Below are 26,894 nucleotides of genomic sequence, written 5' to 3' on the forward strand. Positions count from 1 at the left end.
TGAGCCAATCTGTGCACTCATCAGACAAAGTGCAACTGAAAGTGGGAGCGGGGGCTAGGAGCTCTCTAGTCCTCCATGCTGTGGCATACCGAGCAAGCTGCTCGCCTCGGACCGGAAATGTAGCTGGGTATTCTATACCCTCTGCCGGGAAAATCTTATCATGGCCAAACTGGCGCTGGAACCGAAAAGGAAAGTAGAACATGCAGTGTGTCAGGCCAATCAACTGAATCCCAGTCTGCCGGGACATGCTGTAGCTCATTGCCGGCAAATTGAGCCAAGGACACTGCCAGGCAGTGCGGTCTGCGGACAAATTGCACATCCAGTCAAACCACCATCCCTTATCAAGGGCATCGACTAGACGTCGTCAAAAGAAGTAGCCGCGAGCTGAGTATGCTGGGCAAGAGTCCGCAACCTGCAATTTGTCCATCAACCACACCTGGGGAGGGATAAAAAATGAGAGATTAAAGAATAGAGAGGTGTATGTTGAGAGAAAAGTGAGAAACGGGTTTTGAGAGAAAAATCGAGCCCGAAGGCCGAGTGATGTGAGCAATATATATGTGAGGAAGGGTGGGAACATTACCTGCAGTAGTAGTGGACTCCCCGTAAATCTGGTCGTCTCTCGGCAATAAAAGCATCCAAGCCAATCAATATCTCGGCCAATGACATTGCAATGCAACTTTTGCCCTCCCTTATGCCTTAGGCAACCTCGATCAACCGGACACTAGATCCTCCGGAGCCTGAGGCAAGCAAGAAATGAGATAGTATGCACAAACAAAGGGCATGTTGCCGAAAGCCTTGCCAATGATGGTCACTGCGGTCACCGGCATCGGAAAACCGACAAATCAAACTCGGAATATCCAGCATTCCGTCACAAACCAAAGATTGAGCATCGTGCATAGTGAGCCCACACATTCGCCCTAAGGCTTGGGTGTGGCCGAAGCAAAGCTGGGGCAAGATTTCTTCGTTGCGCTCGGATTCCATCAAAGCTTGGAAGTCTTCGAAAGTATGACACACCTCTTGCCCACAAAAGCTAAAGACATGTGTTACTGGATTCCAAAACTTTGCCGCGGCATGGAGGAACGGAATATGTAGTGGAGTGCGACTCAGAGTGAATAGTACGTTTATGCCGAAGCCCCGGAAGTTCAACTTTTCCGAGCCGTCTAAGGTAGCAATCCAAGCTGTGAGATTTTGGATGAGAAATGCCTCCATTTTGATGCAAAACTGAGATGAAATGAAAGAACCACGAAGTTGAAACTTTTATAGAGGATAAGGCACTGTTGGAGGACATGTGTCAAAAATCTGGAGGTCGCCAGGCCAAGTGGTTGGCCGACCACTTTTTTTGGTCGGCCAGCCAGTTTTTCTGGTCGGCCGACCACCCCATTGGTCTTCAAGGCAGAAAGCTGGTCGGCCAGCCTTCTCTGGTGGTCAGCCATGGAGGAAAGTTGGTCTTTGGTCTTTTCCTGGTCTCTAGAAGAGAGCTTCTAGCCTTTCCATGTGTTGGGAGTGTTGAAGGTCCGAGTTTTCCTCTGTTTCGGATGCGTTCCGCCGCCCGGTTTGTCCGAAATGCATTTGCTTATCGAGTTGTTCTTTTTTATTTATCGAGTTGTTAAGTTTTGTTTATTGAGTTGTTAAGTTCGCTTTTCGAGTTGTCAAGTTTTGTGCATCGAGTTGTTACTCTTTGTTTAATCAACATTGTCATATTTTGCTTATCGAGTTGTAAACTTGTTGAGGTTTTGTTGTTTCTTGGCAAGTTAAGTTGTTTAGTTCGTTGCGTCGGTTCACTACCTGACTTGGTGATATACAATGCTCGTTTTTCATTCAATCTCTGCAAAATGATGCGATGCGATGCTAAGAATGCAAAATACAACACTTTTGAACAAAAAACTGTTTCATTCCATCATGATCCTTTTGTTACAACATTTCACAACAAGGGTACAAAGTTTTAAAGAAAATAAAACTGTCTAAAAGTTGATGTGCTACAACTACTAGTAATAAAAGAAAATAAAGCAGGAACATCTGCATGAGTGCTATCAAGCGCAAGACTGAGAGGCCCTCTTCGTCTTCTTCGGCTAAAGAACCTCTGCACCATCACCATCCGAATCGGAGTCGCCGTCCTCAGAACCCTCATCGGCATCATCTTCACTCTCAGAACTGGATCCAGAGTCATCCTTTCTGCCTACAGATGTCTCTGACTGAGGATGTGCAGACTTCTCCTCCTCGCTGGACTCCAGATCATCTCTAATGGGTGCTCTACGCCTGCCTCGGCTGCAAGACAAATCCCCTCTCCTAGCTCCTCGAGAAGGCCGGGATGGCTCAGTCTGTAGTGGTGGCATCTGAAAACAAAAGAGGGCAATTTGAATACATTAGCCAATATGTATATCAGATGCAGAGATAGGAAAGCTACATAGAATAGGTGCATGCAGATACAGTATATGAATGTAGTGTGTGTCAGATATGCTCTACACATACAGTCAGCCAACGCAGTGAAATGATCAAATTCAGCATGTCATCAGAAGTATGATAAATGCAAGAAAATTGAAAAGTACCCAGACGTCGGCGATGAACAACTGCGTCTCTCTCCGCAGGACCATACTTTCGAGTGAGGCCACCACTCCGAGTAACCCCTCGCAATACTCGACGGGAGGCTACAGATGCAAGTGCAAGTTATCAGTGAATGAATGAATGTCCAAATATCTGAGTGATAAATCAAAAACTGTAAAGCATACCGGTAACGAGTCAGGGTCTCTGACGTATCGATGATCGGGCACTGGCGGCTCCAATGGAATCGGGTAAGACGTCCCGTACAGCCATCCTGTCTGCTCGGTCGGGAGATCTGGCCATCCAGCATGATGGTAAGTCGGGGGAATCGGGGGAACCAGTCCAGCTCCACCTCTCGATGTGCCGGCCATGCTATTCGAAGGAGCATTTGCAGCCCGGGCTCGAGCTGACGATGATGCACCAGCAGCCCTCCTAATAGGAGTACGGACACCTATCAATGGGGGCATCAGGTACGTATGGCGGTAAGTCGCGTACTCCCCCTCCTCCGTGTGCAGAATCGCATCAGTACCCAACATAGCGACGTCGACCTCCTCGGGAGTGAGTCCCTCAGTGGATCGAATGTCATCTGGAGGTGCTGAGGGGATGTGCTGATCAGGGACGTCCATCGTCTGACGCATGAAGCGATCCTCCAGAAACCAAGCCCTGCCGACCGGTCCCTCAAACAAAGTCCTGTACAGAGAAGAGGCCCACCTCCAAGGGAATCGGAAACGAATATTTCCTCCCAATGGCGCCCAGGGCTGCCAAGTGATCTGCGGATAACCAATGCATGAGCTAATTAGATATCGTAAATATACAAGATGAATCAAAGCTGAAAACATGAAGAATTGAGAGTTTTGTATTACCTCAGTCGCCCGCACCGTATCAAAGAACTGTCGCAAGTAGGGCAGAGTCTCCCGAGCCCTCGGCCGGCACCGGCCCTCAAATACGTCAGAGTAAGGAATCACAAGAGGCACCTCCACCTCGAGCTCCGGGGCTAGCGTCGAAAAGTATACGTAAACCCATAGCTATGGAAAACAGGGCAATAGCTATCAGAATACAGAATGAAGAATACAGAATGCTGAATGCAGAATGTAAAATGCTGAATGTAAGGTGTGCCGTGTGCAGTGTACAACTAATGAAAAAAACAGGAATGTAAATCAAGAGGGTAGAAAGTACCTCCCAAGCTCTCCAGTAGCCACCAACTATGTTCCCCCGCTCGCACGAGGTCACACTCATGTAACAGTAAAGGGTAGCGTGGCCGGCGCCACCCCAATCATACTGGCTGACCTATGATAGGTCCACTAAAGCATTGAGCAGATACAGTCCAACTGTGTTCCCCCTATCGGAGAACAGAGTGGTCCCAAGGAGGAACATCAAAAACCCTCGAGCGTACTACTCTATCTCCTCAAGAGTCTCGGGCGTAGTCCCCCTGTACTGCACGGGAAACCAGGTGTACCTGACTCTACCCGAAGATCTGTCAATCGGCAGGCAGGCTCCCAGCAGATGAATCCAAGCCGTCTCTCACTCACCCATGTCTACGTTGTAGGGGACCGGTCGGTCGGCCACATCAAGGCTATTCAGCATGGTAAAGTCAAACGGGGTCATCGCCATATCCCTGGTGGCTGAAAAGTGGAACAAGTTGGTGGTGTCCCACCATCTCTCCACAAGTGCCCCCATCAAGGTCCTGCTCGCCGGGTAACGTGATAGCCCCGCGCAGAAGGGTCCAAACCCTGCCTCGTCAACCATATGACGAACGGTATCTGGGAGCTCCGCATACCACTCCCTAGCGACGATCGAGCCATAACCTCGCGTAGAACGGGAAGATACCTGCATTCAGAATGAACAGATGTATTCAATTTGAAATGAAATGTATGAGCTGCGTGCAAATGAAGCAGATTGAACTGTATGTTCAGAAATGAAGTAAATGAACTGTGTGTTCAGTATGAGCTATGGGCAAATGAAGTAAAAGAACCGTGTGTTCAGTATGAGCTGCATGCAAATGGAGTAAGTGGGCTGTGTGTTCAGAATGAGCTACGCGCAAATAAAAATAGATGAACTGTGTGTTCAGAAATAAAGTAAACATATGGACTACGTGTTCAGTATAAACTGTGTGCAAACCAAATCAGACAGTGTGTTGTGGACTGCGTGTTCAGTATAGGCTGTGTGCTAGAAGAATAAGCTGCGTGCCCGAAGAACGAGTTGTGTGCCCGAAAATGAGCTGTGAGCCCAAGAATGAGCTCTGTGCTAGAAGAACGAGTTGCGTGCCCGAAGAACGAGCTGTGTGCCCAAGAATGAGCTGCGTGCCCGAAGAACGAGCTATGTGCCCAGAAATGAGCTGTGTACCCAAGAATGAGTTGTGTGCTAGAAGAACGAGCTGCGTGCCCGAAGAATGAGCTATGTGCTCGAGAAATAAGCTGTGTGCCCAAGACAAACTATGTGACAAGAATGAACCATGCGTTTAGAACAAGTTGTGTGCCAACTTAACGAAATATTGTGTTGTGAGCTGCGTGCCGAATAAGCAGAAGTTTGGTGTGTGAATGTGTTCAGAACGAGCAGATAAAAAATACATAGCAAAAGCATGGAACGTGTAGGAAATGCAAAATACATTACAAAAAATGTAAAAGTGAAGTACGTACCTCTCGTGCCTGATGAGAGAGATGAGACCCTGGCTCCCGTAGTAGCAAATCCCCGGTGCTCGTCGATCAAAGTCAGAAGTGATAGAAAGTGGTCGGAGGTAAGACATGCTCCTGAGGATGATACCTCTTAGGGTCGAAAGGCAGAACTCTCGGAGGCAGTGACATGATGTCCGGCTCACCCCCGGCATGTGGAGGACCCCTACCATGATGAAAATGATCTGTCATCTGAAGAAATCTGCAAAACTGAGCAAAATTAGAAAAAGTCAACAAAAGTCAACTCTCGGGAAATGAAAAAATCAACAAAAGTCAACTTCCGAGAAAATGTTCCAAATTTCGAGACAAACTTACCTCAAGCGATGAAAATAGAGAAAGAAACTCCGAAATCAAATTTTAATCGGTTCAAAGTGAAGAGAACTGAAAGTTTTCGCGAAATAACTTTGCGTGGGCATTGGAAAACGCGTATAAAGTGCAGATCTGAGAGAGAAAATGGTCTGGGAAGGAAGAGGGACTGATTTCGGACTTGGAGTTGTAAGCAACAGTGTTTGGGATGTGTGTACTTAAAGATCCAAGCATGAAAAGACAAAACTGCCCTGGATTTAGCAAACTGGTCGGCCGATCAGATTTTCTGGCAGGCCGACCACCCCCTGGACAAAAACTGGTCGGTGGCACTGGTAGGTGGTCGGCCATCCTTCCTGGGTGGTCTCCCAGGTCCCTTTGTTCTCCCTATGAATTTTGGTGATGATTGGAGTCCCCGGCTTTCGAGAAAGTACAAGAAAAGTGCACTTTTCAGCGCGAAATACCTCCGCCGAAACTTCAATTCAAGTCTTCGACGTATGACTCATCGTTACTCGCCAAGAGCAAGGTGTATCCTTTTTGAGTATGTTGCGACCTGTCCGAGAGGTAAATCAGAGGTCGCGTTTGAGTTGCTCTCTTTAAGGCGTGTACTTCTTTATTCAGCATTTTGTCTCGAGCATGCTTTTGAAGTTGTACTTATCTTGCGTTGTTATGCACACCACTTGCATTGTTGTGCACGTTTCATTGGTATTATCATGCCCCCATGCTCTGCATGCGTCGTTGCGCACGTTTCACTTGCATCGTTATACACTTTGCCGTCGGCACCATACCTGTCCGCGTTTGATATAACTCTGTACATATGTTGCAAATTTATTGTACCTATTAAGTTCCTTTCTTTTACAAGCACGATATTGTATGTACGGTTCATTCAAGAGAAGTTTCGGTTTCAAGCACACGGATGAGTTCTGGGGTTCATTCATACCTTTTCTCCTCTCGCATGCGGTGCGTTAGGACATCTTCGGTTTCGAACACACGGATGAGTTCCGGTGTTCATTCATACCTTTTCTCCTCTCGCATGCGATGCGTTAGGACATCTTCGGTTTCGAACACACAGATGAGTTCCGGTGTTCATTCATACATTTTCTCCTCTCGCATGCGGTGCGTTAGGACATCTTCGGTTTCGAGCACTCGGATGAGTTCCGGTGTTCATTCATACCTTTTCTCCTCTCGCATGCAGTGCGTTAGGACATCTTCAATTTCGAACACTCGGATGAGTTCCGGTGTTCATTCATACCTTTTCTCATCTCGCATGTGTTACGATAGGACGTCTTCGGTTTCAAGCACTCGGATGAGTTCCGGTGTTCATTTATTCACTTTCTCCTTTTGCGTTTGATATGTTGAGAGTTGTTTCGTTTAAGACTCCGGGTGTTCTCGGTAGTCGCTTTTAGTCTTCTCCGCATGAGATGCAGTGAGAATTGTATAATTTTCTTACATCTTTTCTGCATGAGATGTGGTTCGGCTCGTGTTTACTTGTTTTGCATAACATTCGCTTAAACTGTTGCATTTATTGTGTATATTTGCTTCATTACAGCGTGCTTTGCATGATCATAAGTTATGTTCGGCTTTGTGCATATCCCTTTTGCATTTTGCCCCTGCCTGCGGGCATATCTCTTTGTTTATCTTGCCTGTTTGTCTAAGTTTTCGGCCATGTCAAAAATGGGTCGTCTCTGGGCTTTGACATTCACTCCCGTCACTTATGACTTTCGAGCTCTGTCAAAGAGGGGCAACTGTAGACACCCCATTTTTGACCGACCTTAAGACTCAAACGTCATCGATTGAGCGCTCGGTGATGGTGCTTGTTGTGCTCGTTCTAAGGTTTCAGAGTTTCGGCTGAAAGTCTTACCTCTGGACCTCGGGACCCTTTTGTGCTTTGCCTCGGTTTGCAAACCAAGTCTTGTTTTCTCTTCTTAGAGGGAGGGAGAGGTCTCGTAGACCATCTCTCAGTGGTCGTAGGCTACTTTTTGTGGTCGTAGGCTATTTTTTCTGTTTGGAGACCAGTTTTCGATTTTCGGAGCCGTTGGCTGTGCGCCTCGGTTTGGGACTGCTTAACTTTCTCCGTTTCGCACGGTTTTTGGCACACACCTTGTTTCCTCTCTCTGGAGGGACACTGTGGCTCGGGAGACCACCTTTGTGGTCGCATGCCACTTTCGATGTTTAACAGCCTGTTTTCGAGGCACCCGACTGGGCGTTTTGAACCCCGAACCCTCGTTTTGCATCTGTCTTGGTTCATTTTTGGCATGGACCTTGTTTTCATTGTTTGGGAGGTGGTACAAGGATGGGAGACCACTTTTTCTCCTTGGAGACCACTTTTCTTCCGCCAGCCGATTTTCTTGTCAGGAAGTTGATCTCCTTGGTTTTTGAGCCACATTTGCTGGTCTCCCACCATATCACTAGCTTGCCTTCAGTTGGGAGACCACCAAATGGGCTGGCTGACCAACTTTTTTGGGGTCGAACCTTTTGAACTGGTCGGCCAACTACCTAAACTGGTCGGCCTGTCTCCCTCAGTTTTGTCTATGTGAGTGTGTGCCAGCTATGCCAGCTAGAAGGCACAGACTGTATCCTCCATACATATGTATGGAGGATCTTGAGCCTTGGTTTTTAGCTTCTTGAGGATGCTTTGGCCTTGTATCTCTATAAGAGAGGCCCTCCTCTTCCTTATATCAGGTTCTGAAATTACTCTAAGGCAAAACATATATCCCTCTCTATATCTCACCATTTTGGCTCCAAAGTGCATAGTTCTTGACCCTTTTACGCTACACCTCATAGCCATACACTTCCATCATTGCTTTGAGGTCCTTGGAGGTCATTTTTAGAGGTTAAAGGTTTGGTTTTGGGCTGGAGAATTTGCTGTCTTGCTGAGCTTTAAGGGTAACACACCTTTTTCCTCTTTATAGTATTGTTTTGATCCATCTCTTAGCCTTATTTGCATGCATATTTGAGCTTTGTTGTCAACTGAAAAAAGTCTTTTTTTGAGGTCCTTTCGATGTTTGCTTAAGGTCATTTTGTTGTTGGGGGTCATCTACCCCCTTGCATGCTTCATTTTGCCTTGTTTTGAGCGATGCCCTAAGGCCTTTGTGTTGACCTTTGCTTGGCCTTTTAACCATTGAAATCCAGCAGATTTTTAGTGGTTGGTATGTGTTTTTGAGAGCCAAAATCAAATAGGGGTGACCCTCTCCCTCCTTGTCTTGTTCACTAGCATTTTTGGCCTTATAAAGGAGCCTTCATTTGTTTACTTCCAAGCCTTGTTTCAGGCCCTTTTTAGTGACTTTTAGGGCCTGCCTAGGCTCTGTCCAGAGTTGGTTTTGTCACCTTGGGTGTGTCTCTTGCATGTGTAGAATAACCCCTCTTGTAGCCTATCAAAGGAGCATGTCATTCTTGCATGCATGGATCATGTTTTAGTGGGTTTTTGGGCTTTATTTGGCATGTCATGTCTCTAACTCTTGCTGGTTTAGTGGCCTCTTGAATGCTTCATATGCTTGTAGTGTAATCCATGTTCACTAGCTAACATTGCATGTTGTTTCGGCCCTTGATTCTAGCATATTTTGGTCATGTTCTAAACTGATTTTATTCATGATTTGGGCTGCCTTAGCTCTGTTTTGAGGTCCCATGGTCGAATGATGCTTGCCATGCATGCTTGTAGTGTAATACCCTTGCCTAGTTTCGAGTTTTGAAGCCTCTTGCATGCTTAACTTGAGTTGTTTTCATGCCTTGGCATCATTGAACATGTTGTTTCAGAGCTTATACTTGTGTCATATTCCCATGTTTCACTACAAGAAATTGCATTTTTCGCAACGAAACAAAATATGTTGCTAAAAGGAAAAATTCGTTGGCAAAGAGTTTTGCCGACACACAAAGCTACGTTGGCAACCCGTAGGCAAAAGTGAGTTGGCAAAAGTTTTTGCCGACGAAATTATGATTGCGTTGGTAAAAGTAATGCCTTTAGCGACGAACATAGTCGTCGCTAAAAGCCTCCATCCATCGTCGGCAATTTACCTTGCGTTGGTAAAAGTCATTCAAATAGGATGATTGTGTGGCACTTTTCGCAACACAAATTTGCATGGGCAAAAAATATACTTTTAGCAACAACATATGCGTTGGCAAAAGTAAACTTTTGGCGACACATTTACGTCGGCAAATGTTGCCATTTGCCGACGATTTGTTTGTCGCTAAAGCTTTACTTTTGGCAACGACAAATTGGCATTGGCAAAAAATACACTTCTACCAACACAATATGAGTGGGGAAAAGTAACTTTTAGCGACACATTTACATCGGTAAATGTTGCCATTTGCCAACGATTTGGTTGTCGATAAAGCTTTAGTTTTGGCAACGACAAATTGACGTTGGCAAAAAATACACTTTTAGCAACACAATATAAGTCGGCAAAAATAAACTTTTAGCTACACATTTACCGACTAATTATTTGTCGAGAAAGCTTCACTTTTTAACAACGACAAATTTGCAACGGCAAAAATAATTGAAACTCATTTATAATTTTTTTAAAAATTTACAGATTTACAAGAGGCATCCCTCAGGCACCACTATAACAAACTAATAACATGGATATGAAATCACACAAAATACCCCCTCCATACCCTTCTAGCCAAAACACCAGCAGTTGCCCGAACTTACACCTAATGACAACCCCCATTAATGAAAACCTGATCTATTACAGATTGGACAAAAAGTCATGCACCCTTCCAAACACCAGCAACACCAGCAAACATCCAACAACAACACAGCAGCACCTTATCGTAACAAACACCATCACAGCAGCATCACCACAGCATCTCAGCAACAGCAGCAACATCACAGCAGAACCAGAAGAATAGCAGATCAGCAAACTGATTCAACACAGATCATCACCAGTTCAGAAAACCATTTCAACTTGGCAACCCAAACAAAATCATATAACCAAATCAGAATTGACGCAGCAGTTTACCTCATTTACTAAAACAGTCAGAAAACAAATCAAACAAAACCAGCAACAAAACAACTCAACCAAATCAGAAATCAGGACAAACAGATCGCATCAATCAAAAGCTGCATCAGAGGCAGAGCACACAGAACAGAGCCAATCAGCACCAGATTCAACGCAACACAGCATCATGCCACAAAAGTATCCACCAAACAAGCTACATCAATTGTTCAAACAACCCTCAAAACTATACAATTCTTAGTAACTTTTAAGCCATCAGGTTAACAGAAGTTAAGTTAAGTAAAAATTCAAACTAATTCACTGGCTGTCATGTTTACACTAGGAGAGTAAGTTATATAAAAACACTCAATTCAAGTACACCACAATGGGTTAATTGAAATCGATTTGGTTGTGTGTTTGTGAAACTATTTCAATTTCCGAATTGTACTTCATTTTTCATTCATAATAAATGATGATCTAGTTGAAGCCACCTTTCTTTTTTTTTTTACTAAACTTATAAAAAAGGTTATAAAAAAAAATAACTTATAGATTTGGGTAAATCTTATATGTTTTTACTAAACTTATAGATTGAAAACGACATATAGATTTGGGTAAATTTTACTAAACATAAGTTTTCTATTTATTCTATAACTGATATATAGTTATCTGTAGTCAGGAAACAACTCCCACTTCTAAGAGAAAATGGACCAGCATAATCTAGAGATGCAATTTATTGATGAGCAATACAAGTCGTATCCAGACTTCGGCAGCAAATTTTCAACATATCTGAAACAATTATCAAAGCAACAAGAAACTTATTACACTACATCTATAATAGATATACGACAATGGCATTATTACCTCAACTACAAAGAAATAAAAGACCACCAGTAGAATGCCTTTTAGTCAGCACAAACTTTAGGAGAGACAGCAGATGCTGTTCTGCAGTGTAATATATGATACCTAATTGACCATCTGATGCAGCAGACTTGACTCGGAATGACATTTTATTAATATTTTTTTTCATAAATAAGTTTGTACCATATTGAAAGCATTGGTAATGTTCACCCCATATACTTTATCCCAAGCCTGTGCAAGAACAGGTGTGTCTACTTAGCAAATGGCATGTTAATATTTACATAACCTCAAAGCAAGTAAAAAAAGCCACATAATATAACTTTTATATAAAAGAAATTAGTTCATGAGAACAACCTTGATGAATGTGTCATCACCATCATTTCCATGACCATGAGAGGAGCCTGTGAAAGGACAATTGGAAATTAACAAAGTGAGTATCAGGTTGCTCCAAAACATTAATAGCTGCCACCTACAGATTATGGTTGTGAGAAACTGTAAATCATGCAGATACATACCTGCTATTAGATGTTGAAAAGCAACTGCCAGAAGTGGAAGAGGAAATGTACATGATTTGGCCATATCCAAAACAATACCCTTCAAGTTGGACCAAAACCCATCAGGCATAATTGACTCATCCAGCCCTTGATAGAGCGAAATAGAGGAAAATGATTCATGTAACTGACGCCACTTGATTGGGGACACAAGGCTTAGTTTGGTTTGGTTTAGTTTTAGCTTTGCAGTTCACAAAGAGATCTCTATTGAATAAGAGTTCAAAGATTTGAACAAGAATTTGTTTAGATTAGAATGACAAAGCTGTCCACTTAAGGTCTTTCCAATAAAGTGATTAAGCTTAATAGGATTCTAGTATTTAAGATAACTAGCTTATTTTTTTCTCACATTAGCACTTCTACACTTCAATGCCTAGCCAAATAAGTCTTTTCTATTTTCTACTTCATAAAAACATAAGTTTTCTTAATGGGAACTTATTTCGTACATTACTTTATTTTATCAATAATGAGTTCTTAAAAAAATAAGTGGATAAGAGACCCATTTAAGAATGTGATTCTGAATTGAGGTCTACCTTACAGTATCAATATCTCAAAAATCATTATTGAAAGTCTCAATGTGTCCAAATTCATTGATGAAGAAATGATTACCGAGTGGTGTTCAAGTCTAAAATTTTAGTATGCATTTAGCAGATGGTCCTCAAGTAAATGTCCTAAATGCTAAATCCACCACAAGAAAGGAAGCATAATTTGAATGGAATTATAAAACTGCAGTTAGCATTTAATTCACCCAAAATCCCCATTGAACTTAACTTCAAAGTCAAGAAGTAAAGAAATTACTCATAATACACTTGAACAACACTAAGAAACTTACAACATGAGAAGACTTACCAAATTTTGAACAAAGTATTCAGGAGATGTTTGGTTTGATTATCCCTTAGCAACTGGGGAACATGATTCTTGAAAACCCTGTAAAATTGAATCCAACGGAATGATGTCTAGTAGCAACGTAACACAGTATCTGCTTAAGAAAACGCTAGCAAGTTCCAGGAATGTCATGAAAAAAAAAACTAACTACGGCATTTACATATACCAACACCAACCACCAAAGCCTTGAATACCTATTGAGTTAGTATAAAAATGCACAGATCTTTGAAAGTAAACAGATGTTCCCATGTATGTGTATATATGTAAGCACATAACAAGAAGGGCTTTCAGTGTTCAATAAATTTTGCAGCTAATTTCTTTAAAGGCATGGGTTCTACAAAATCAGTTCATTGTCAGAAACAGAGAGTGCCAATCAGTGCCATGGTCTCAACTAGTGCCCATGGTGCAAATCAGATTATTAGCAGTCTCATCTATCAAGGTTGTGCCTGATCTAGAATTGGCAATTTCAGATCATAATGCTTATAAGGAATGCTTTAGGACTAGAAATATTTAAATTTTAAACACACAACATAATCCTCAGTAAAGAATTGTGAACAATAATTTACCATGAATTTCCAGCAGCATTAGAAATAATGTCATAAATTATCCATGGATGAATACCAGCTTGGGCACCAAGAGAAATGGCCTCCACAGAAGAAACAAAATGAATGCCCTCAAGCAGCTCTATTACCGTTTTAATTTTGCTGCAATTCAAAAAAGAAAAGTAGACATTAACAATAACATCATCTAATATGATATTAGAACACCTAACATAAATAAACAAAGAAAAAGGGCCATTCCCCTGTGCCAATCCCTGTTAAATTGGGTTAAACACCTAACACAAACAAATTTACTATCAAGTGGCACAACCAAGACACAATTAAATTATCATTTGAAAAGCATTGTTCAAAGATATGAAATTACTTAAATTTGTATTGGAATATTCAAGAATCATTTAGTTGTAAGTTTATAGTAAATTAGATTTGACTTGGTTTACACAATCACTAGTGTAATATTAGGTCAGGTGTTGTTTTCTGCGCAAAGCCATTAGTTTTTTTTTTAACCAAATTTTAATTCCACTTTTTGTTTCCAATATTTACATGTTATCAAAGCCATATCACTACTAAGAAGCAGCCTATCAGTTCTCGTATTCCTGTCAAGTAAAAAAAATCTCCTATGGTTTCCTAGTGCTGTCTTGTGAATTTTCTAGTCTCCAATGGTTCAATAGCTACATGTTGAATATTGTTATAATTTAGCAATAAAAAGAGACAAAATGCTATATATTAGCAATGTTGCTCCAATGATGACTTTGCTCCCTCCATTTATTCTCCCATTTCAACTATCATTTCAAAATAACAAGTACATGCTACTTAATCAAACTTTATTAACTTAATTTAGAGTTACATCCTGCAAAATAAAATAACATAAGACATAATCATGGAAGAGGAAGAACATAATAATCTGCGTTACTTGATCATGCCAAAATTTTTGTGCCTAATCGTTCATTTAGAGGTATCTCAAGTCAGCTCTAGTGAAATGGATCCTGTGCTCTAACCATGATCACTTAAAATTGAAAGCATTTAGTGATATTATTATCAAGAAGACTAAGAAACTGCAGCTTAGGGAGTGATGCAAGAGGATCAATCTCAACCAAATTCGTTAGTTGATTGTTAGTGAGAACCAAAGTATGCAACTTGGGCAAGAACTCTGCAATCACAAACTACCAACCCATTAAGATGCTATTACTTTAGAACAAACCAAAGCCCTCCACTCTCTTAAATGAGGAAGAAATTGTGTGTTATGTGTTTGGGGGTGTAATCAATTAGCATTTTATGAAAACACTTGACAAAAGTTAAGATTTCAGATTTTCAAGTTTTATCTTTGACCAAAATATTTATCAAGAGGCTGCTAATTTGCATCTCAGCCAGCCATGCCTAATGCTAAACCAACAAGAGGAGAGTGCAATCCAGACAAAAAAGGTTATACCCAGTGCACAAGGCTCACACTTACAGCAGGGCCTTGGAATGGAGCATGGTGTCCAAGTTCCTCAAGTAGTACCACAACCTCAATATAGAATCTATAGATTTAGTGTATAGGGTTGGGTCTTCTTTTTATTTATTTGCTTACAATATATATATATATATATATATTTGTTGTCCCTCCTTGTTGAAGCTGTGTCAATAATTCTTATGGCAAGAGCAGACTAAGGAAATAGTCACTTTGCTTTACTTGAGTTTTATATTCAAGTAGGCAACTGCTTTAGTTTTTTATTCTTCAACCTCTCTCATCTGCTTTAGTTTTAGATCGTAAACAATTACGCATAAGACTGTGCATATCACCCTCTTGTTGTCTATGTTTATTCTTCTTCTTTTATATATACATATGTGTGTGTGTGTGCGCGCGCAATTCGTAAACCTTGTTTAGTGTAGCCATGTTCAATTATCCATTAAGGTAGGTTTTGGTTTTTGTTTACAAACATTTTTTTATGCTTTCCTCATGTTTCTATTTCCAAGCTAACTAAAATAGTGTATTGAAATGAAATTCTGACCCTTATATATAATATATAAGCAAAATCCCATCAATTTTTAAGAATTAAAACACTATTTTAGTGATTGTTCATCAGCAGCAAAGTGGCAACTGAAAAACATACACAATAAATAATAGAAATACTAAGATCAAGTTGTAGGCTCAACCCTGGATAAGTTAAGGAATGTAAAGCAAACAAAACTATCACTCCTGAGATATACAGATATAGTTGGAGACAACTGCTACTCAAACTATGGTGTGAAGAACAACAAATAGCACATAGTCACAATATACTTCGTCCAGCACGACATATAGTCATGATTTCTTAAGACAACAATAGCACATCCCTAGGTGAGCAACTGGATAGAAACACAGTACAATTATTCAGCTCATAATTAAGAACATTATTTCACATTAGGGATAACGAAAAAAAACAACAACAACCAAAAAAAAAAAAATCAGAAACTCAAGCAAATCATGAAACAAATACTAGTATTCTTCGCATAAACTAATGAATACATCAAACCTTTGTCTTCTCTGTCTTTCCAGAACCAGTGTTGATTTTCAAAGAAGAAATATCACTAGAACTGCAATCTTGTGCAGTCTTTTCACTAGGAAATGTTGCCCCACCATCTGCATTTAGAATTACACAATAGCAGTGATCTGTATCTATCAAGACCTGCAAAACAAAAAATTCCCAGATGATAAATGAAACAATGCAAGAAACAATACTTAATTCCAACATGTAAGTAATAGATTTCAATTTTTACCTCATTTCTCCGAATCTTCAGTGGATACACTTGAAAATAACTGGGGAGTCATGTATTTATAATGATATAAAAACTTTGTTGTGAGTAAAAATGAACTAAATAAATATGTGATGCACTCTCCTCACCAATTTTGAAAAGGCAAAAGCCTTAAAGCATGACAGATCATTCAAAATCAGAAAAGCATATATGTAAACAACATATTTGTCTGATATCTACTAATTTAAGTTTTACAATGGTATAAATCATTTTTATCCTTTTATTTAACATCATTATTTTTCAATTTGCATATCAATGACAAAATTGCAGATTTTTCAGCAGAAAGATAAAACAAAAGGATATAGCATATATCCATAGCATACCTCGGAAAGGGTTCAAATTGAAAGGAAATAAAAGATAGTATGGGTCAACCCAACTGTTTCATGCTGAGCTCAAACTGCCAAATGTTTGGTTCAACTCAGGTCAATTGCAACCCTAGCTCAATCTTGGCAAGAGCTAGACTTCTTATGCTCCAAGCATGCATGAATAGTATGACAAAAATGTAGTTCTTTGTCCACCTATGAATATCATCAAAAATAGCTCAACCAAAAGATTTCAACTAACTTACGATTTGTAAAAGATTATTGAAAGACGAGGAGAGAAGCATACCGTGCTTGTAGTTATATCACCTTTGGATACCAAGGCACCAACTATAAACTCCAGAGCTGCAAGATCACCAATGTTTGAATCTATAGCAAAATGTAAAAGGTTTTTAGCAGTTTCTACTGGAATCTTCCTTACATATATTGTGATGAATGCATTCTCCACAGCTTCATAAATGGATTTGTCCTGTGAAAATACCTGTATGCAGCCAGCAAATATGCACAATTCACTATTTACACGAAACATCTACTGAAAGGTATGAGCAAAAAACTGATAGAAATCCAATATCATTTTCAAGCTGGAAATTTGCGTTCTCCCCAACAGTGAAGAGAAGCTGGAGATTTGCATCACTGGAAACCAATTGAAATTAGATGTCATTTTCAGTTACACACAAACACAAAGAGATGGGGGGAGGGAGGAAGAGAAATCTTACCAAAAATCTGCATCAATAATCATAAATCAACATAAAGCAAGCATTGCAGATGCCAGTAGTTCAGGATACTAAAAAAAAACAGTAATCAAATTAGTTCTTAGATTATTATTATTATTATTATTATTATTATTATTATTATTATTATTATTATTATTATTATTATTATTATTATTTTGCTGTTGGGAGATAACTTCGCTTAGTAGACATCTAATTCAAGATACTTAAGAATACAATTAGCCAAGATGAAAGGCATTGTTGTTCATATTGGCTATTGGGGATGCAAATATTCAAACAAATCCTCAAGCTCCAATACTGACAAGAGAACAATCACTTTACTAATACTGACAATATTAGCCACTAACATCTCTGTCCTAACCAATCCTTACAAGGTCAGAGTAACAACTTTGCGGAGCATAATCAAACCAACAATTCCTAAAACTTCACCCTTAAAGCAGTGCCAACCATCACATAAATAACCTTATTATAGGATATAGTATTGCTTAGAGAATATCTTCTTCATCAATATGTTCTTCTAAGAAGGCAGATTTGAAATAACATTTTCTTTTTTTTTAACCCCTTTAGTCCAACAATAGCTCCTGCCAGGAGCTAAACATCATATAGGAAGGTATTAACCAAAAGTTGTATGGTTGGTTGGAAGCTTCTAAGAAGAAAAAGAAGAAAAAAACTTGCTAGATCAGCCATACAGCAGCCAAAAGGATGCCTCATCAAGCTACCTTCAGTTTAGCCATAATCACACATCTTTATTGATCCTAAACATCTCACATGATCCTGGATCTGTGCAAGAATGAATTGGTCTCTACTTAATGATCATTGTATTGACAATCAAAACTGTAATGCTTCTAGAATTGCATGTCTGTGTGTAACATGGATGGACATTTATATACTTAGGCATATGCACATACGCAAATATGTATTGTTAACAAAATTCTAGTAGCAACTCCAGGTTGATAATTTTTTTGGCTATATGCCAAATCTGGTATGCATCATTTTCACACTCATTTCCCAGCTCAAAGCATAGAGAGAGAGAGAGAGAGAGAGAGAGAGAGTTACCTGCAAGGTATTGTGCTTGAGTTATGGTAATAGTGTCTGTAGTTACTCCATTAACGAGGGGTCCCCCATATTGCAGAACATGACGACCTGGTGTCACATAGCCCTGAATGGTTGGATACCCATGGTTGCCAAAGAGAGGATGACCCATTTGTCCATATGGGACAATATTTGTGTTAACTGTGCTTGGTACGCCATATATTTGAAGGTAATGCTGACCCATGTGAGGATTGTAGACACCCTGAAAAAATAGACAGAACACATCACGATTGTGCACATATTCCTTTCCAGAACTAACTGGAGTACCAAAATACCCATTAGCAGTTGAGATTTGAATTTACTGACCTGTGGGTAGGCATATTCGGGTCCAAAAGATGCGTACCTGCCAAAGGAAAGATTAATGCCTTGATGTCAAAGAGCACATCAATCAGTTTAGGTTGTAATGCAAGTATACGTCAGATGATCATGTAAGTGAACACATGAAGCTCTGACATCACAAGAACAAGGCTTTTCTATCATACATAAATTACCATGACAATCATCTTGTGCTGATGCATATACCTTCGGTTTTTTGAATTAATAATAAAAACATAAAAAGCGGACGAGTTCAAAAAAATATCACGAACAAACAAACTTTAATTCACAAAAGTTAACTTGATTTTCACAAGTGTATGAATAAACTTTGCTAATAAACATCAACTTCTACAAACCTCTGGTTGATAATCAACAATGACTTCAACAAAGAAAACGGACGCACAAGAATTTGCTCAATTAGCTATTTGTCTGGATAGGGGCAATTTAACTCTCCTATAGGCTCATTTTGCCCACGAAAGTGCAAAATCATGCGAGTTTGTAGAGATTGAGAACACCAATAGGTGGAAGTAGATTTTCACATAAGTCTTAGTTCATACTCGCCGGCCATGGTTATGTATCTCACACATGGAAGAGCCTGGTAGCCGCTTTTCTCGATAATCTTTAGGTAATGAACCTACAAAACACAACATTTACATAAATAAAGGATATTATTTTATTGTGGTTGTTACGTTACGTTCAGAACCAAACTGAGCATCCAGAAGAACCAAACAGCAGGAATACATCATCATGAAGAGTCACCAAAGCAGTTTCCCCAACCAACTTGAATAAAATAAAATAAATTTCAAAGTTAAAACCAGTGGCACTGTTCACTCCTCAGAACAAGAACAAGACCAGAACTAGGGCAAGTAGGCATCAACCCCTTCGCTTAAGGTTTAGAAGTTTCACATCCCAGCAGTAGAAAGCAGCAAGCAAGAATCAGAATAATTATAATACATAGGTTCAATCATGCTCAATCACTAACATCTGTGGAAAACCACATCTCTAAGTTCAACATGCTATTCTATTCTAAAAGGAAATACAGTGCAGGAGTAGGAATACCAATTCAACAAGCACAACTTCTGTCAATGGCTAATGACAAATTACAGTGCCAAAATGGCTGAGACAGACAGAGAGTAGTTTGGCCTTTTTTTGTATCCACATCTGTGAATTTAAAAAGCAGGTTGGCCCTTTTAATGCAGAGTCAAAAGAAAGTAATATTGGAATAGGTAGTTACAGAGGAGCAGTCGTTTAGAGTCATTCATGACCTCTGTTGGGAGGACAAGCATTTCAGGGCATAATGAAACCCAAATAAGAGTCATACAAAATGCAGATTTATGTATCATGCAATCCTAGGAAGTGAGTGAAATAGTATTCTCAGTCCAACAACCAACCTTTTTTTATTATTATTTATTTATTTTTTATATTTGTTGATTTGATCAAGGAGAGCAGGGCAGTAATGGTAGGTGCATGGCTACATGCACGTAACAGGGAGTGATATCCTGCATCAGATTTGAGTGTTCAACCACATCAAGTATGAATCCTCCCACTTGATTGGAACACAAAGTGTGGTTTGGTTTTGGTTTATCATTCCTGATTGGAACACAAGGTTTGGTTTTATCCATTCCACCTTTGTCTAGATAGATTAAAAAAAATGAAAAAAAAGACGCAAACACAGCAGACACAGAAAGAATAAAGCATTGCAGATATACATGCAACAATATCTGAATTTTCTATTCAATAAAAAATTAAAATAAAAAAAAAATTGTATTTGAGAGGGGAAACCTGGATTCCTGAAACAACAAAATATGGTATCTCAAACTTCACACGTATAGAAGCTTTTCTCTCAGGAGCTGCGTCTTCAGATGTTATACTGGGAAGAGTATACTCCGCTCTAAGCATATATTCCTAAATTGAATTTGCAAAGAGTGTCAAAATTCCATGTCAAAATTTCAAGTGGAAAAGATACTGTAGCCCCACATAACCAATAGCCATGAACAAGAAATTACTAGCAAACAATACACTGAGAAAAAATTGAGGTAAACTCTCACCTTACCACCAGGAAAAGATTTAATTTTCCAGATCAAAGCATCATTTTCTGGTGCATATGAAGCAGATCCCAATGATGTCCAAACATTTGGGTTGGTAGCATCGGCTGGAACAGGCAACTCAATCTCAACATTTGTAGCAGTGCTGTAAAATTGATTCAATACATGAATTAGTTAAGAAAAATCTAATGATCAGGCATTTCAAACAGCCCAAGCAATTGACCCATAAGTCCTTAGCCATACCTGCGAATGAACAACGGTAGGGCTCGACGCCACTTCTCCCCCAAAACAAAGCTTTTGTTGCTGAGCAAGGTCTCGGATCTCGAAACAGAGACCACCCATAGCTTCGACAAAGGAACTAGGAGTAGGGACCTCGGACTGAACCCCAATCGAAGCCCTAGGGCTCATACCCAAAACGATCTCGGAGGTAGAAGACTGATTTTTACCCCCATTTCGCTTCACGATGTCCATCAATGTTAACAAATCCCTCTCCAACAGTAAATCTTTCACGAAGTGCGAACTCCCCTTAGGCGAAGGAGAACCTTCAGTCACTAACCCATCAGCCATCGTAGCCAAATTGCGTAAATCAGATGTGAGATCAGCCATTATCAACGAAATATTGAATGAGAAAACCCTAGAAATTTAGGCAATTTCTAGAGAGAAGGCAGACTCTCTCTCTCTCTAACCCATCTTTTCCCGAACCCTCAATCTCTCCTTTCACACCCACTTTCTTGTCGATACCCTCCGGCGACAGTGTTGCTAAGATTTTGGAGAAGTTTGGAGAGGATGCCAGGGGTGAGAGACGCCATTATTGTGGTTGAAAATTATATTTTTAAAATTTTAAAAAGTATTTATGACCTAAAAGATAAAAATATACAAAAATAATAAGTATTTTTTTGTTCACCCAATTTGTTTTTAGTTTTTTAGGAAAAAAAATTTTGAAACTAGTTCCTGAAAATAAAAACAAACATATTGAAATTGATAATCTAACCATATTCTTTGAAAAAATTTAAATTATCTCAAATTAGTCATCTCAACTTAAAACTGTGTTCAATGGGTTCATTTTGTGATCTAATTCAATGATCATTTTAATTTTACAATTAAGTAACTAAAATATTTAAAACTCTTTCAAAAATTATAATAAAAAACACAAATCACTAAATCAAATCATTCCACTAGCAAAACTTTTACCGACGAATAGTGTCATCGTCGCTAAATGGTTAACTCTTTACCTACGCCAATTTGTCGTCGCCAAAAGTAAGCACACTAATAGCAACGCTCATTGTGTTGCTAAAACATAAGCCTCGTAGATAAAAGTTTTGAAATTTTGGCGCCAACCAAAAAAATTGGCGCTAAAATAATGTTATGCCTTTTTAGCGACGACAACAAGTTGCGTCGGTAAAGGTATACTTTTACCAACGAAATTGATCACTGTGTCGCCAAAAATATACTTTTAGCGATGAAAAATTGACGTCGTCGCCAAAAGTAGTCGCCAAAAGTGCAATTTCTTGTAGTGTTTTCCACTCTTTAAATAAGTTTGAGAGTTGTGCTTGTATACCTCATTTATGGACCATTGCATGAGCTTCATTTTTGTGCATTGCAAACCATTATTTTAGCCCATTTTACCACTGTTTTGGGTCTGCATAGGGACTATTTAGGGTTGGTTTGGTCATTTGGGCATTGCTTTGCGTACCTCTAGTGTAATGCACTTCACTAGTTTCGGTAATTATGCCATCCAACATGCATCGGGTGAGTTGTTTGCATGATTCGGGACCATCTTGTATGTCATTTCAGAGTTGGAACATGTGTCATTATATGCCATATTTCATCCTTGTCATGCTTTGGTAGAGTTGCACTTTGTTCCTTAGGTTTGGTCCATTGCATTTGTGCATGTTTGCATGTACCTCGTTGCCTCATTCTCATCATATTGGCCACTGATTTGGGTGTGGCCGAGGCCCATCCATCTTGGTTTAAGTCCATCTTGCATTGTGTATGCCTTATAGTCCATGTTATCGCGTGTTTGATCATTGCATTGTGTATGCCTCGTTCATAACATTGCGTATGTTAGTGCATTGTGTATGCATGCCATATAATCCATGTGCATCGAGTATGCCATTGATTAGTTCATAGCATTATGTATGCCATTTGCATGCTTGCATGTCATTATGTGCATGTTTGCATCACTTAGTCGCATTACATTTAGGATTGCATACTAGAGTTGCATTTGTACATGCCATGCCATTCTACTTGTTGTATTGTGTTTGGAATAGGAGTTAGTCCAAACACGGGAAATGAGGAACGTTTCATACTCCAAGTGATGAAACGTGCCCCGATTCCCGGTCGCCGACACTCTTGACTATCCATGATAGAGTTGTTGGTTTTAGTTGCTTATATGTGCATTCATGTCCCATTGAGTCGTGCAATTCGACTCCTCGGCCATCATGCATCGGGATGCATGATTGATGGCACGAGGATTGAGGACTACACTCCCTAGAGCTTATGCAATGATGGAGAGAATGGTTGTGCACACATATGTTGAAAATACTTTGCCGTGCCCTTCCCTTTTCCTTTGTTGCAGAAAACAGAAATCAGGAGAAGGAACTGGTCGGCCGACCAAGTTTTCTGGCTGGCCGACCACCCTGTGAGCAAAAACTAGTCGGTGGCCCTCCTAGTTGGTCTTCCATGCCTATAAACTGGTCAGCAGCCTTCCAACAGTTTCCCGAGGTGGAGTTCCATCTCTCTGGAGCTTTGTCCAAGTTTCTGAGATCAATTGCAAACAAAGGTGAGTTAGGGCATCGCGATGGATTTCCCGACAAGGTGACTCGAGCGTTCATGCATCCTTTATCATTCAAGGCAGAGCTGAGGCAACCCATTCCACATAGTTTGCATGCTAGTTTAGTTAATTTGTTAATTAGCTAGTGTTGTGTAATAATTAGTTAATTCGATTCTGTATTATTTATTCGGACCCTCCGAGAGAGGGCAATGTTGTAATAAGTGTGCGTGTGTGTGATGTATGTCTTCCAACCCCACGTCTTTCTCTCTTTTATTTACCAGCTTATGATGGTTAGTTTTAGGGCACGTTTCAATTAGCATCCTTATGCTCGTATGTTTGCATCCATTCATCTGTTTTGCATGCACTGGGCTCGGCGCATCATACTAACTGCATCGTATTTCAATTCCAAGTTGAATACATGTTACCTGTAGCATCTCATATGCCATCTTAGAATAGGCGAGCCTATCTTAGTTGCATTCTTGCATGTGTTGTATTAGGCATCTCAGCATAGTTAGGATTCATGCATGTTTTTTAATTAGCTTATTTCCTTGGCTCGAAGTACTCGGTAAGTGTTTATGCTTTAGCATCCTTGCATGCGTGTGAGTAACTGCCATGATAGCATGCTTGCCATGAGGCGATGTGCTTATGTGATATAACTGCTTAAATGCCTGTGGGTGAAGGTTGGGTTGCTTGAATTGGAATAATTCATCAAAACCCGTGTTTTAGCCTACTTGCGAGTAGCAAACTTCAATCCATTTTCAAAACAAACGGATATGCGATACTTTGTTCCAACTTAGGCAATCTAGTCTATACTTGTATGTTGTGCGCATTACATAGTAATTCTAGGTTAATAATCGAAATAAGAGCACATGTGTTTTCAAAAACAAGATATCATGCTTAGTAGTGGCCGATCTTTGATCGGGCGAGCGGGGGTGCTCATGAAATGACCTTCTCCAATCATACCCAAGTTCCCGAGCCGAGGCAACTTTGGTGATGATGGACACGTGGCCTTAGGCACGAGTCAGGGTTTCTTAAATTTTCCCAAAATAAAATATTTAGGTGGCGACTCTATATCTGGCAAAGCAGACCATGTTTGGCACTTCTTTCTAAAAATTAGTTTTTCAAAATGATTTGCCGGATTTGAACTCTTTGGTGATTTATCAATCTTGCATTGCACTTTGCGAGATTAGATTCAGAACCGTAACATCGAGTCCAAACTATAGTGTGCCCAATGAACAAAACGGGATTTTTCCCGGGACGTTCGGGGACGTCTACAGCCACTAAGTGGCAAAAGTGTAATTTACTCAAACCAATGTGATTTAGCATCATTTAAACTAATTTAATCATTTCAAATCAAATTTTAATTAAACCTACCGTAAAATCACATAAATCCTAATTAGCATATAACACTAATCGATTTCTGGTTCGGTCGCTGATAAAACCTTCAATTCGCAGTTCAAAGTTAAAACATGAACAGATTCATTCAGAAATCAAACAGATAGAAATGCATTCAAAACAATACACTCATACAATCGATTCGGAATATCATTCTTATCAGTTACTTATCATGCTCAATCATAGATTAGCACTAATCAGAGGTGAGGATTGTCACATTATCAAACAGAGTAACATGTTATTGTGTAACGGGGTTACATCAATTTCAATGGTAATAATCTTCTTAAAAAGAATTTTATAGTCAATATGGATCTTATTTGATAGACCTTGATGAGAGAATTTTAAAAATATTGGATGTGTTTGGTTTGGTTTGGTTTTTGGAGATAAATTTTTTTTAAAAAAATCTTGGGAAAAAAGTTTATAAATTTTGGAAAATGTTAGGCATCATGAAAAATGTTTCATGAAAATGATCATGAACGAATCTTCATCCGTATATTACACTTTGTAACTTATTGTACATCTAATTTAAGGGTCAAAAATCTTTCATGATCATTTTCATGAAATATTTTTCATGATACCTAGCATTACACATAAATTCTTTTGGTTTGTTTGGTTGTATATTTTGGAAATAATTTTGGAGTGTGAGAGTTTGAGATGATTTGATATTTTGTTGGAATTAAGTAGATATGTGTGGAAAAGAAAAAATGATTGAAAATGAGAGATGAGAGAGAAAAAGTGATTGATTGATGTGTAAAAGATAAAAAGTAATTTTGGAAATTTTTTTCCAAAATCACTAAATCAATCAAAATTTTAGAAAATTTTCTCCAAAATTTGTTTCTCAAAAACAAACCAAACAAGACCATTAATTTTATTAAAAATCGATATTTACATCAAAAGTTATATTATTTTAAAGTTTAATATTTTGATAATAGTGATATCAATTGGACTTTTCAATAATTTTTTTTTTTTTTTTTGTGTTTGTCTTTAATGTATTAAAATTTTATTATGAGGGGATTTTGACCAAGAATAATGTTAGAGATTTCAAAAATTTTACCAAAGTTTCTACTAAGGGGCTGTTTGGGATGTTCTAAATAAATGCATTTTTTTACTTTTTATGAAATATGGGTTGGGTTTGAAGTGATGTGGTAAAGAGATGATGTGACTTAAATAAGATGATGAGACTTAAATAGAATAGTGATTTTTGACTTTTTTACTTTTTTTAGAGATGCCAAACCTAGTCTAAATATCTCACATGGGTGTGAGACCCACACAATGTGTGTTATAACGGGTCCCACACCCATGTGAGACATTTGGCAGAACTTTTGGTAGAGTAAAATTTTTTGGTACTCTAGCATTTTTGTTTGACCAAATCTCCCGAAAAAAAAAAAAAGTTAAGTTAAAAAAACAAAAAGGAAAAAGATTGGTAGCTCGAAATTTGGGGCTCGAATCGCCTGAATTTGATAGAAGGCGTTGGTAACCATTCTCTCTCCAAAACCCACTCCAAAATCAAACACGCGCATGTTTTTCTCTCTCCTCTCTATCTCTTTCAGACCAGACCCAAAAAAGTAGTGATAATTGTTCTCTCTCTCTCTCTCTCCTCTTCAAAATGCACTCTTTTATCCCTTTTTCTCATCCCTTTCAAAATAGTTCTGCAAGATGCATTCAAATAAATGCAAGATGCTCAATTATTTGCAGAACTATTTGCAAGATGCAAGATGCTTAATTATATGTAGCCATGTTCGCGCATGTGAACCTCTTTCTCCAAGATGCATTCCTTTCAATCTCAGAAAAAATCAAGAAAAAAAAGATTCAACTTAAGAATAGAAGAAAGAAAAAATAATATGATTATGGCATCAATATGAAATAGCAGCAATCAATTAAAGTTGTACTCATCACAAACCTGTCATACCCAACACATATACAAGCAAAATCACACAAACCCAAAAATATATTCGAAGAAATCAGAACTAATTGAGAGCTAATTGAAAGACAAAGTGGGATTATAAATTTATTTTGCGTTTTCTTTAAGTTTACCTGATTGGAGAAGAAAGAGACTAAAGAAGAAACAAATAGGAATGAAAATAGCAAGGTCCCAACAACAACAACAAGGTCGCTAATAGAGAGAGAGAGAGAGTGGTGGACGGTGGTCGACAGTC

The 26,894-nt window shown here is 39.3% G+C and overlaps 4 long non-coding RNA genes across 6 annotated transcripts; all 4 read right to left on the reverse strand.

The window, feature by feature from the left end:
- Window positions 1–9,984: 9,984 nt before the first annotated feature.
- Window positions 9,985–11,218, reverse strand: LOC145796782 (uncharacterized). Its single transcript, XR_014337292.1, has 2 exons — window positions 10,469–11,218; window positions 9,985–10,370 (listed from the first exon to the last, which is right to left on the reverse strand). It is a non-coding gene; the product is annotated as an uncharacterized LOC145796782 (long non-coding RNA).
- A 440-nt stretch (window positions 11,219–11,658) lies between these two features.
- Window positions 11,659–13,427, reverse strand: LOC145796783 (uncharacterized). Of its 2 annotated transcripts, XR_014337293.1 has the most exons (4): window positions 13,302–13,427; window positions 12,700–12,777; window positions 11,818–11,896; window positions 11,659–11,703 (listed from the first exon to the last, which is right to left on the reverse strand). It is a non-coding gene; the product is annotated as an uncharacterized LOC145796783 (long non-coding RNA). The 2 variants fall into 2 exon arrangements; XR_014337294.1 differs by lacking the exon at window positions 12,700–12,777 and having other exon boundaries at window positions 11,666–11,703; window positions 13,302–13,424.
- Window positions 13,428–16,448: 3,021 nt separating this feature from the next.
- On the reverse strand, window positions 16,449–16,914 carry LOC145796784 (uncharacterized). Its single transcript, XR_014337295.1, has 3 exons — window positions 16,809–16,914; window positions 16,677–16,732; window positions 16,449–16,585 (listed from the first exon to the last, which is right to left on the reverse strand). It is a non-coding gene; the product is annotated as an uncharacterized LOC145796784 (long non-coding RNA).
- A 189-nt stretch (window positions 16,915–17,103) lies between these two features.
- On the reverse strand, window positions 17,104–20,712 carry LOC145796785 (uncharacterized). 2 transcript variants are annotated; one of them, XR_014337296.1, is made up of 5 exons: window positions 20,574–20,712; window positions 20,308–20,430; window positions 18,517–18,553; window positions 18,175–18,412; window positions 17,104–17,171 (listed from the first exon to the last, which is right to left on the reverse strand). It is a non-coding gene; the product is annotated as an uncharacterized LOC145796785 (long non-coding RNA). The 2 variants fall into 2 exon arrangements; XR_014337297.1 differs by lacking the exons at window positions 20,308–20,430; window positions 20,574–20,712 and adding an exon at window positions 18,882–19,140.
- Between the last annotated feature and the right edge of the window lie 6,182 nt (window positions 20,713–26,894).

Source organism: Camellia sinensis, chromosome 8 (genome assembly GCF_055761805.1).
Source record: "Camellia sinensis isolate YWXY chromosome 8, ASM5576180v1, whole genome shotgun sequence".
Lineage (NCBI taxonomy): Eukaryota > Viridiplantae > Streptophyta > Magnoliopsida > Ericales > Theaceae > Camellia > Camellia sinensis.